Source organism: Mauremys mutica, chromosome 5 (genome assembly GCF_020497125.1).
Source record: "Mauremys mutica isolate MM-2020 ecotype Southern chromosome 5, ASM2049712v1, whole genome shotgun sequence".
NCBI classification, from domain to species: Eukaryota; Metazoa; Chordata; order Testudines; family Geoemydidae; genus Mauremys; species Mauremys mutica.
In genome coordinates, this window is record NC_059076.1 from 69,700,534 (window position 1) to 69,713,671 (window position 13,138).

The following is a 13,138-nucleotide window of genomic DNA, read 5'->3' on the forward strand; positions in this document are numbered from 1 at the left end:
GAACAGCAGTCATTGAGAGTACAAAGTATACCCCAACTCGTCTCATGTTTGGGCATGAGCTAGGACCCCAATAAACATGGTATGGTGTTCCTGAAGAAGAATAAAGGGATATAAACCATTTGGATTACATAGAAACCCTAAAATCCACAACTCAAAAAATTCATATCTTTACTAAGGAAAATTTGAGGACAGCCGCTGATAAAATGAAAAGGCTACATGATGTAAAGTCATATAGGGAAACTTTTAAGAGGGGAGTTGGCCTGGTTCCACAATCCTAGGACAAAGAAGGGTAGGAGCCCTAAGCTGGATAAGCTTTGGGAGGGACCCTATACACTAATGAGTTAAATAATCAAAGTGGTGTACAGGATAAATTGGGTCCCAGGGGTAAAACCAAAAGTTATCCATAAGGATTTATCTAAGGCAGTATCAGGGGACAGGCTTTCAGCAGGACTCCTCCTGAATCTGAGAATGTTACTACAGACACTGAGGCTGAGAAAAATGTGACAGTTATAAGTCCCCTACTTAAACAGAATGGTTAGAAACTGTCACAGACAGCAATTCCCACAGATACCATAGCCATGCCTCAGGAGCACAGTGAAAAGAAATCAAGGAAGAGAAAAGCCCCAAAGATTTGGATGGCAATAAAATTCTTATGTTGATATTATGAAACTATCCTGACAGACAGACATATGTAAGTGTTAAATAACTTGTTAAATTATTTCTTTCTTTCTGTTTGAGATGGGTTATTGGGTGTTACCATTTCAGGCCTCCTCAGGATGATGGACAGAGCTGAGGTGGGTCACAGTAGAGGGATGTGTTAAGCTGGGTCAAACCTTGTTCTGAATTGAGTTAAAACCTTTTTAAACTGATGAGTGAATGAATCCCCCAATTAAGTCAGTTGTGAAGAGCCAGTCAGGGGTAATACCTAAAACAAGGCCTAATAGAGTCCTCCCAAAAATTAGCACCAGGTGAGCAGAGGGTTCAACTTGGCATTGTGAGCAGGTAGGTTTTGGGAAGGAGGGGAAGAACACACACAAACTGAGAACAGTGTGAGTGGGAGAGACAGGGTGAAGGAGCAGTTGAAAACACGTGCTTGACGTGTTTGGGTCAGGAGTGCAGGGTGAAAAGAGTGTTCTTGGTACCATGTGCAAAAAAGGCTATTTCCTGCTATTTGATTCTTTCTGATTTGAGAGACCCAGGACCTCGTACATTCTTTGCAAATGAAACTGCATCAGAGAAATACCTATCACAAATTTTTATTCCCAACTGGAATACTTACAGGGCCCCAAACTTTGACTAGCTGCCTGGGTTGAAAAGGGACACTGCTATGTTGAAAGGCATGTTCCCTAACTCCTAGCTCTGTCTTTCTTCTGGTTCTGCCATTTTTATCTGGTCTTCCCCCTGAAGGGAGGAGATTGTAATAGCTACAATGTGGAAGGGAACATTCTGTGTAGTCACTATACTCCTCATGGCCCTCCTGCTCCAATTTCCATGGTTCACACAGTGAAGGGGAGCTTATGGCTCTAAGCTATTTGGACAATTCAAATGAAAATAGGATACTTGGCTACTCAGGGTTTGTAGACTTGAAAAATGATATCTCTAACCAGTCTTCAGCAGCCATATATCTGTAACAAAAGTTATCATTCTGATCAATCTCCCTCAAAATCAGATGCAGACAGCTTTTGCCTCATGGAGTAGTATGTGAAAAATTACAGATACCATGGTCACCATTCAAAGGTCAGTAGAAGGGGTGTTTTTGTGTGAGAGAAATTAGGGCAACAACTGTGATATTATATAAGGTGGTAAGTATTACAATGTCCCTTGAAATTAGTCATTTTCTCCTATCTTCAACACATTAACCCTATTTATCAGATCAAGTTGACAAGTCATGGGAGGGCCAGGAACAGTCTCAAAATCCCTGAAAGTTTTACAGGATACTGCCACTAAACCAAGATGTTATTGCTCAGTACACTCCGACAGGGCTCCTCATGCTCAATAGCAACCTGAGATATATGTGGCAGCAGGATCAAGCCCAAAGGGCCTGAACCAAAGTCCATAGAAGTCAATGGGAAAAATCCCTTTAACTTTGGTTGGCTTTATATCAGGTCCTAAAAAGTCAACATTTACCCAAGATGGACCACACAGTGGCATCTGGTGTCTCCTTGTTTTAAGTAAATACTAAAAGATGATAGCTATAGGTAATATTGATTTTTTTAAAAATAGTGACCACTGTTCCTGGACTTCATTAGATCACACAAGTGAATTAATATCAATGTGGTGGACATGTAAGATATAAGGCCTGATCAGTCTGTTTTGTGTCCATGGACACCTGCTCTGTGAGTCTCAGTCCTAACAAGCTAAGAGGAATGGAACTCTCGGCTGCTTCTATAATGGAAAAGCCAGCTTTGGTCAGCCTCAGTCACACAAATTATAATGTTGCTTATCCATATCTCCACATACTGTGTTTTGTTCCTTTAATTGGAATGTCTCTGTTTTGATTGTATAAATGATTGGTACTGTGACTGTACTCATGAAAGGGCATAGGAATTGTGCAGGTATGCCCTGAAGTGAGTGAGTCATTCTGAGCTTACAAGCGGACGCTGATTTGGAAAAGGAATTTAAGCTCAACAAATGAAGTTAGAAGGCTCTAGAGAGTGAGAAATCTGTCCCAGGATTGTATTGCTCTGGATTCTCCACCAGGAAATGCTGTGCCCCATTGAATTCAACAGAGCTAGGATTTCACCCTTGTGGGAAGGTGCGGCACGCAGAAGTACAACAGTTACATAAATCTAATGTCATGCTGCAGTCGTAGCAGCAACAACTTTTTAAAAATTCATGTATGCTTCTGTTTTGCTTTTCCAAAAGTGTTTAACCTTTGATTCTAGGAAATTGGATCCTTAGATGTGCTAGGTGTTACCAGTGGGAGGGAGTTTCATATCTTCCCACTATAAAATACAAAATAAGATTGTGGTTTTGATCTCATAAGACATTTCAGGTACATGGTATCACAAGCTAACAGCATCAATCATGTTCTGTTGTTTGGCCTCTATGGTTTATGGCTAGTCTACTTGTTTGCTTTAGATAACACACAATTGTAGCGTGCCAGTGTTACTAGGGTGCTACCTTGTAAATAAAATGTATTTTAAATATATACTCTGGTGTAGAAACAAATAAAAACAAAACTCTTTTATAAATACTGTGATAAGTTAACTAGCAACTATAACTGAAACAGATCTGCTTGGAGACACTAATCCAGTGCTTCTGGTTGACAAGGCCTTGGTAATCATGTTTACTTCAGTTGGATATAAAATTACATCCATTGACTATGGCACTGTAGCTCCATGAAGAAGACTTATCTTCAAAATAACTTAAATAATGTTCCAAGTGTATGTTGCCTATTTAAATAATGTGATCTTAAGGAAACCATTCTTTCAATAAGATCAAGTTAGCACATGTCATGTAAGGGAAGAGTGCCCTCTTCACCCCACTGCCTCTCTGTTGTCATATTTTGATGGTCTACTAGTAAATGATTAAAGTAACAGTGCGTGGATTAAACATAGGACAGGAAACCAGGAACTCCTGAATACTATTCTAGATCTATCACTTATTCAAGTATTCTAGACAAGTAATCTAGGTATATGTCATCAAAACCTTCCACTAATACTGGGTGCCTTAGGCCTGGTCTACACTAGGACTTTAATTCGAATTTAGCAGCGTTAATTCGAACTAACCGCTCAACCGTCCACACCAGGAAGCCATTTAATTCGAACTAGAGGGCTCTTTAGTTCGAATTTGGTACTCCACCCTGGCAGGTGGAGTAACGCTAAATTCGACATGGCTAGTTCGAATTAGGCTAGGTGTGGATGGAAATCGAACTTAGTAGCTCCGGGAGCTATCCCACACTGCACCACTCTGTTGACGCTCTGGACAGCAGCCCGAGCTTGGATTCTCTGCCCAGCCACACAGGAAATGACCCGCGAAAATTTGAATTCATTTTCCTGTCTGGGCGGTTTGAATCTGACGTTCTGGTTGCACATCGGGGCGAGCTCCGCAGCACCGGCAGCAATGCACAGCTCTCCAGCAGAGGAGTTCATGTAATCTCTGAATAGAAAGAGGGACCCGGCATAGACTGACCGGGAACTCTTCGATCTGATCGGTGTGTGGGGCGAGGAGTCTGTGCTTTCGGAGCTGCGCTCCAACGAACGGAATGCAAAGACCTACGAGAAGGTCTCCAAAGCCATGATACAGACAGAGGATATAGCCGTCATGCAACGCAGCGCCGCGTGAAAATCAAGGACCCCAGACAAGGCTACCAAAAAATCAAAGCGGCCAACGGACGCTACGGAGCCTGCCACCACTGCCCCACCAGTGACCATGGACTCTGATGATGGGACAGTGTCGACGGACAGTTCCTCGACGATGTTCATGGACGGGGAAGATGAGGAAGGGTTTGTGGAGGACGAGGCAGGCGATAGCGCTTACAACGCTGGTTTCCCTGACAGCCAGGATCTCTTCATCACCGTCACGGAGATCCCCCAACAACCCTCCCTGGCCAGGAACCCGGATCCTGAATCAGGGGTAGGAGCAGTCGGTAAGTGCTTTAACCATGTTAACTTTTATTCTTAATATAACAGGAATCTGAAGTGTGTGAAAAGGAGGTCTCTGTATATATGGTGATAGAACAGAAATCCTCCTGAGAGAACGCCACGAAGCTCTCCTGCCGTTAATCGATAAGCATCAGCAGGAGGTTCCTGGGGAGAGCTGCCTTATTGGGTGCTCCGTGATAGCACACTTTTCCGCGCGAGGCTTTCATGCGGTATTCAGGGAGCACTGCCTCCCAGAGCACGGCTGCATAGGTCCGTGGTTCGTGCTAGATTTCACGCAGCATGCGCTCTCTATCTCCTTCAGTGCCTGTCCTCACGGTGATCTCGCTCGGAGACTCCTGCATCTAAGTAGGGGAAGAAATGTTACGTTACGCCTGGTCCAAAGTATTTTTAATAAATAAACGGACAGACGGCATAGCACAGACTCAGCATGCAGCTGCGTGACGAGCGTAACGGAAAGCCAAAGAATCAAATGGACGCTCATGGAGGGAGGGGGGAACGAGGACGCAAGGTATCCCACAGTTCCTGCTGTCTCCGAAAATCATTTGCATTCTTGGCTGATCTCTTTTTTTTTTTTTTTTTTTTTTTTTTTTTTAATTGGAGATATACCAATCTCCTAGAACTGGAAGGGACCTTGAAAGGTCATCGAGTCCAGCCCCCTGCCTTCACTAGCAGGACCAATTTTTGCCCCAGATCCCTAAGTGGCCTCCTCAAGGATTGAACTCACAACCCTGGGTTTAGCAGGCCAATGCTCAAACCACTGAGCTATCCCTCCCCCTCTCCAAATGCTTCTAGGGTCAAACACAGTGTCCGCGGTGGGTCGGGGCATAGCTCGGCAATTTACGCACCCCCCCCGACCCCCAGAAGTTAAAGGGAAAACAATCCTCTGTTGACTCTTTTACATGTCACCGTATCTGTACTGAATGCTGCAGATAGACGCGATGGTGCAGCACTCAACACCAACATCCTTGCTCCCCCCACGCTATGGATGGCTGATGGTACAAAACGATGGAAATCCATCCTCATCATCAGCCTATTGGCACATGGGGCAGTGCAAAAGGGCTGGTAACCATGACAACCGTACCAACTTGCTTGGGACCGGTCGGTCAAGGCCGCCTGTTGCTAATTTTTCATGGTAGATGGTGCAGTATGGCTGGTAACCGTCCTCATCATTGCAACAGGGGGCTGAGATCCATCAGCCCCCACCCTTCATTGTAAAGAAAAGATTCAATTGCCCCTGGACTAGCAGAGGGATGAGTGGCTCCCTCCTCCACACCCCTTAATGTCATCTCTGGACTATCATTGCAGCTGGAGGCTTCCTTCCACTCATTTCTCACAAACGACTACCTGTGTCTTATTCATGCATTCTATATTACTTCATCACACAAGTGGGGGGACAATGGTATTGGAACCCAGGAAGGCTGGGGGAAGAACGGAATGAACAGCTGGGGTTGTTTCAGGAGCACACCCTGTGAATAGCGTTCTGCTCAAAATTTATGCAGGATTGGACAGAGAGCAGCTGTGGTCTCTGGTTGTATGATACAGTGGTTCTCTAGTACACTTGCACATAATCTAGGCAGGACTGATTCTATTTTTAGATACCCAAAAAGGAGGGATTGACTCGGGGAGTCATTCCCAAATTTTGCTTTTGCGCCCCTGGCTGATCGACCAGGGGCACTTATGACAGCACCAAATGGCGCAGTGCAAAAGGACAGGTAACCATGACCATCTTATTACCGTCTTCTTACCAGTTCATGGTATGGTAGACGGTGCAGTATGCCTGGTAACCATCGCTGCTGTCATGCAAAAGCATAAGCATGCTGCTGTGTAGCGCTGCTGATCCGCCTCTGTCAGCGGCATACAGTACACATACGGTGACATACACAAAAGGCAAAATAGGGTCCATTGTTGCCACGCTATGGCGTGTGCCAGGGCATTTCATGGAAAACGTGATCGAAATGATTGTCTGCCCTTGCTTTCCCGGAGGAAGGAATGACTGGCGACATTTACCCAGAATCCACCGCGCAAATGATTTGTGCAACAGCAGGCACAGGGGTCTCAACAAAAAATTCACAGAGACAGCCTAGACTCAGTTAATTGTTCGCAAAAAAGTATCATTGCAAGGAATTAACTAACTGTTTCCCATCTCACAGCTTCCACTGTCTCCAGACCTTCCACAGCATCCCCCTCGCAGAGGCTGGCGAAGATTAGGCGGCGAAAGAAAAAGACAAGGGACACGATTTTCGATGAATGTGTGGGCTGCTACCTAGCCGAGGCGGACCAGCAGAGGCAGTGGAGGGAGAAAGTCTCTCTGTACCAGCGCTCACACAGCGAATGGGAGGAGAGGTGGCGTGAGGAACACAAGCAGGCGAGTCAAGCAATGCTTGTACTACTGAGGGAGCAAACGGACATGCTCCGGCGACTTGTGTATGTTCTGCAGGACCGCTGCAGGACAGAGCCCCCGGCAGTATCTCTGCAACCGCCCTCCCCCGCCACAAAGTCACATACCCCCCTCACCCTAAATAACCAGGAGGATGCCCGCCCTGGGCCGTGAATACTGTCACTGCACCCCAGCAGAGTGCTCAAGTAACCAAAAGCTCTCATACCCTACGTTTGCATAAGTCCTTCCCTTCCGGACTCAAACAAGTCCCAATCCCAGTCCCATCCCATAACTGTGTACTTAAGTAATAAAAATACTTTGCTGTTAAGTACTGTTTCCGTCATGTTTCCTCACTGAAGACTGTGTTTTAATGTGGTGCGTGGGGAAGTGCGTTGCTAATTGCATAGGACAGGCACCTTTCGCAGGGTACAGACACGGGGGCCGGATCAGCAGCGGGTAACACACACAGTGCAGTCAGCAGGCACCGTGGTCGGTATGGGAGGTGGTTTCCAGGTTCTGTGTGGGCGGTGGGGATGTGACTTTTTAGCGGGGGAGGGCAGGTACAGATCTTATACAGCGGTCCTTGTTGTGGACCGCTGAGTCACGCAGCAGAGGAATCTGTATCCGTCCTCCTCCGCCACAAGGCCACATAGCCCCCTGCACACAGAATCCCAAAAAGGAGGGATGGCAGGCTCCGTTGAAACAAGCAGTCCGGCAATGCGGACCGCTGTAGGAGCAGGAGCCTGTCATTCCTTGAGTTTAGAGGCGGTCTTTACATCAGCGCACACCCTACCCACCGCAGTCTGCGTTCAAGTTTCGACCCTTTAACAAAAAGTCATGAATAAAGAAACCTCTCCTCAGTAACAGTGTGACATGTATTTTATTTTTACACGTGTCTTGGAAGTGGAGGAAACGGGGAGAACGGGGTATTTAACCGAAGAGGAGAGTCAACAGTAACTGGGTAAAGAAACAGGGGCAGGTTCAGCTTCTCTGTAAAGAAACTGAACAGTCACAGGTCACGCTGCTCGCTGGTATTTAAAGAGTTCCTTGTCGCTGTCCCAGGCGCCTGTATAGGGCTTCATGAGCAAGTGCATTAGCGGGCAGGCTGGGTCACCGAGGATCACTATAGGCAAATGCACATCCACAACAGTTATTTCGTGGTACGGGAAGAAACTACCTTCCAGCAGGCGTCTGAGCAGCCCACAGTTCCTGAGAACACACGCATCAGGAACCTTGCCCGGCCATACGACGTTCATGTTGGTAAAAAGGCCCCTATGGTCCCCCAGTGCTTGCAGAACCATTGAAAAGTAGCCCAATTTCTCAGCAGCTGAATGTGGAAGAGGTGGACGATAAAGTGCGAGGAGGAGAAAACGGTGAGGATCGCAGCGGGCTCCATGCTTGCAGTGCTGTGGCGTCCACGCTGTCACTGACCAGAAAAGTGCACGAACAGATTGCCCGCAGGCGCTTTCAGGGAGGGAGGGAATGAGGGCGTGATTGACGGTTCAATGACGACAGTTACCCAAAACCACCCTCGACACATTTTTTCCCCCAGCATGCATTGGGGGGAAATCCCAGAATTCAAATGGGCAGCGGAGACTGCGGGAACTGTGGGATAGCTTCCCACAGTGCACCGCTTCGAAAGTCGACGCCGGCCCCGTGAATGTGGACTCAGAAGTTCGAATTAGTGTATTTAGTATGGATACACAAATTCGACTTCATAAGGTCGAATCCACAAATTCGAATTAAGTAGATTCGAAATAGTCCTGTAGTGTAGACAAGGCCTTAGATTCTTAGAGGTGCTGAGTACTTACAATTCTAGTTATCTTCCATATGAGTTATAGGTGTTCAGCATCATTAAAAGTCAGACACTATTTGTCCCAATTTGGCCACTTAAAAGGAGGTGTCTAGAATTAGTGGAGAGTTAAAAAAAATATCATTTATCTCTCCATTTCTATGTTTCCCAAGATGATATAATTGGATTATATACTCACTCTTGCTTCAAAGTCGTTGTTGTTCCAGTCTTCATTAGTTCATGTTTGTACAGCATTTTGAAATTGAAAAGCAACATATATGTGATAAATATTAATTTCAAGGGTAGCTAATGACAGAGAGGTAAACGTTGGAGAATGCAGACAATTTAAAAACAAAGAAATCAAAGGAGACTGTAGTAGAAGCCAATATCTTAACTTTAGCAAAGTTTTGATACGGTCTCCCACAGTATTCTTGCCACCAAGTTAAAAAAGTATGGATTGGATGAATGGACTATAAGGTGGATAGAAAGCTGGCTAGATTGTCGGGTTCAGTGGGTAGTGATCAATGGCTCGATGTCTAGTTGGCAGCTGGTATCAAACGGAGTGCCCCAAGAGTCGGTCCTGGGGCCGGTTTTGTTCAACATCTTTATTAATTATCTGGATGATGGGATGAATTGCACCCTCAGCAAGTTTGCAGATCTCACTAAGCTGGGGGGAGAGGTAGATACGCTGGAGGGTAAGGATAGAGTCCAGAGTGACCTAGACAAATTGGAGGATTGGGCCAAAAGAAATCTGATGAGGTTCAACAAGGTTAAGTGCAGAGTCCTGCACTTAGGATGGAAGGATCCCATGCTCCGCTACAGGCTGGGGGCCGAGTGGCTTAGCAGCAGTTCTGCAGAAAAGGACCTGGGGATTACAGTGGATGAGAAGTTGGATATGAGTCAGCAGTGTGCTCTTGTTGCCAAGAAGGCCAACGACATATTGGGCTGTATTAGTAGGAGCATTGCCAGCAGATCGAGGGGAGTGATTATTCCCCTCTATTTGGCACTGGTGAGGCCACACTTGGAGTATTTCATCCAGTTTTGGTTCCCCCACTACAGAAGGGATGTGGATAAATTGAGAGAGTCCAGCAGAGGGCAACGAAAATGATTAGGGGGCTGGGGCACATGACTTACGAGGAGAGTCTGAGGGAACTGGGGTTATTTAGTCTGCAGAAGAGAAGAGTGAGGAGGGATTTGATAGCAGCCTTCAACTACCTGAAGGGGGGTTCCAAAGAGGATGGAGCTAGGCTGTTTTCAGTGGTGGCAGATGACAGAACAAGAAGCAATGGCCTCAAGTTGCAGTGGAAGAGGTTTAGGTTGGATATTAGGAAACACTATTTCACTAGGAGGGTGATGAACCACTGGAATGGGTTACCTAGGGAAGTGGTGGAATCTCCATCCTTAGATGGCAGCTTTACAAAGCCCTGGCTGGGATGATTTAGTGGGTGTTGGTCCTGCTTTGAGCAGGGGATTGAACTAGATGACCTCCTGAGGTCTCTTCCAACCCTAATATTCTATGATTCTATGATTCCATGAATATGTCAAAGGAAGATTAGAAGTAAAAAAGATCAACATTCCAGAAATTGGGAGAGACCTAACTGAGCCAAATTCTTCCTTTCTTTAAGTCCATTGATTTTAATAGTATTCCACTGTAAATTTGCCCCATTATGACTGAAAATAACTGGAAGGATAGGCATTAATATGAGATACCATAAATCCAATCTGCTGTCTGTGGACTGGTGTTCCATGGACAGCTAGATGGTCAATGCTGGCCTCTCCTTGTTTACCATTGCTTCTCTAAGTGTCTAGATACTCTTCACTGGAAAGAAGGAGAAGCAGTCAGAAACAAGGTGGAGTCAGCCTTGCTCTTTGTTTTTCCTCAAGCTAAACACACTACGTTCCTTCTCCAGATACACAGAAAATCATTTGGAGATATTCCCATGACTAAGAATTACATTCAAGAATATATTGCCCCTAGCACTTGGCTGTTTTTAAACCAACTCTGTTTATTCTCAGTAAACATGGTTGTAGTGCTTAAGTCACTGGAGTTAGTAACTCCCCATAAACTCTGATTTCTGCAAATTCTCAAGTGTTCTATCCCTCTATTGTTGATGCCCCTTTATTTCTTAAGTTGTTAGCATTAAGAACTCCCACATTTAATGGCAAAAGTCCCTCTGTAAATTCATTCATCAGACAATATCCTTGCAAATATAAACTGTGCTGGCTTTAACGGTGGTTATTTCTAGTCAGACAACTTACTTTAAGGCTTTTCCAAAAGCTTTTCCTAAATCTTTCATACACCACATCTTAAAAATATTTATAGATGCTAATGCCTTTAAATATTTATCACATGCCATAGTAAAACTGAATGCAGGATTACAGTTGTAGCCTCTTTTGTTTTGAAGACAATGAATGGTAAGTAAAGAAGTATAGCCAAATATGTATGTTAGGTACACAAAATTAAAGATCGGTACTGTACTGTCTCAGTTGTTTCACCCTTAGCTTCCACGCCAAATCTCTATCTTTCATCTATTTACAAAGTAATTGTAGGTAGTAATACTTATGGTCCCACTTGAGTGACCTCTCACAATGGCTGCTTCATCCTTGTCTCCCCCTTGTCCTTACAACCATTAAGTCTTCATTAGAGAATCTAGGTTGCACATCCTAGTACTCCATCCACTAAATTTACCTCTCACACCCTCTTCATCAGTCATATATGAAACATGCCCCACTTTTATCTTTCTCATCTCAGCAGCAACCTTGTCATTTCTAATGTACCTGCCTTCACATGGGTTGATTCACTGTTTCTCTGCACCTTGTGTAGCCATTTACAACATGCAGTGTGGATATGAAATGTTACCATTCTGAGTTGGTGATATTTTGCACACACTTTACACTGGTGTAAGTCACTATACCAGGTGTACAGCAACAATAATATTTAGGCACCTGCGATGGAATGTGAAAGAGGAGAAGGAACCTCCACTCTCAGAATGCCTCACACATCCTTAGTACCCCCCACATGGCTTGCATCTGGTTTGCTCAGGGCTCTTTGGGTTGGATACATGTCACAGTTCTTTTTGACATCACCTGGAATGTATCACTGAAAACTGCAGTTAATATTCAAGATGTCTATGTCACCGCCAGAATTTCCTTCAGCAGCTCTGTTGCTCAGACACATAGCAAAGCTCGCCTTCCATGTTGACACAACTTTCTCCACAGCACCTACTCTTTCCTCAACCAGCTACAGTACAGGTCTGCTCCTAGAGACTGAGGACCCAGTTCATAGCACTGCTCAGTGTAGCTCAGGAAGAGGGTATAGAAGCAAAAGTGGTCCCATGCTGCCTTTGTAGCCCCTGGATTTTAAATAAATTAAAGCAGCCTGGGGGATTCCCTAATTTACCCCTGGCTGCCACAGTCCCAAGAAGCCATTGTAAGAACTATGAATAGCCCGAACACAAAGGCACTCCAGAAAAATCCCCTGCACCAGAGCCAGTTGGTAGGTGATGAGGGAATTCCCAGAAATCCAGTTAAATTAGAGTGGTGAAAAGCAACCAGAGCAATGGCCAGAATTTGGTTCTGTTTGTCTGCAGTTCCCCACTGCCCCATACTTTTCTACTTTCTCATCTCTTAGAAAAGCAACAGCAGTGAACTGGCTTGGATGGAACAGTGCCTGCTTGTGGACCTTCCTGGTGCCCTTACATGACCCTGGGTCTCCCTGGGGGGAAGAAGTCTCTGTCTCTGATGTCCTTTGAATAGGGCTCCAGCCCACCAGCTAATTATCTCTTCAGTCCTATCCCTTTCTGTGGAATTTGGAACAGCTTAGCCCCAAATCATTTCAAACAAACCCAACTCAATACTGGGCCATCCACCATCTTCTTGTGTAGCATCCCTGCCTTTTCCTTCAGGTGCAGTTCCCAAAAGTCTTTTACTTATGTGTTGCCTGTCCTAGGGGTCTAAATGCTCCTCCCCAGCGGCTGCTCATTTCTCTGCAACTCTGCAAGCAAAGCTCCCTTGAGGCAGAACTCCATCCTTCCTGGCCAGTCAATCCTGAATTGACTCAGGCTCTCTCCTCTAACCCGTCCCTAATTCCCCCTCCATAAGCTGCAAATGTAGGGAGGGAGTGGAGCTAGCTGGGCCCATAGGTTGTACTTAACACTTTCTCTGGTGGTGGTCAGCCTCTCTGCCCCATCACAAGCAGTTTTGTTCTACTTCCCTTTAAATGGGAAAAGCCAATACTTCCCTTTCCTCTTCTATGCAATTCAGCTCATTACAACATGTCTTGAAAGCAATTATAGAAAAATATATTGCTTAACACACACACTGGGGAATCTGATATTTGCAGGAGAAAGACACAGAAGGAAT

General features: G+C 45.3%; 1 protein-coding gene across 1 annotated transcript in view; it reads left to right on the forward strand.

The window, feature by feature from the left end:
• The first annotated feature begins 595 nt into the window (after window positions 1-595).
• Window positions 596-13,138, forward strand: part of NPY5R (neuropeptide Y receptor Y5) — a 55,563-nt gene continuing 43,020 nt past the window's right edge. Inside the window, exon 1 of the mRNA XM_045017399.1 lies at window positions 596-691. The gene's annotated coding sequence lies outside the window, so the exon portion shown is untranslated. The remainder of the gene's footprint in view (window positions 692-13,138) is intronic.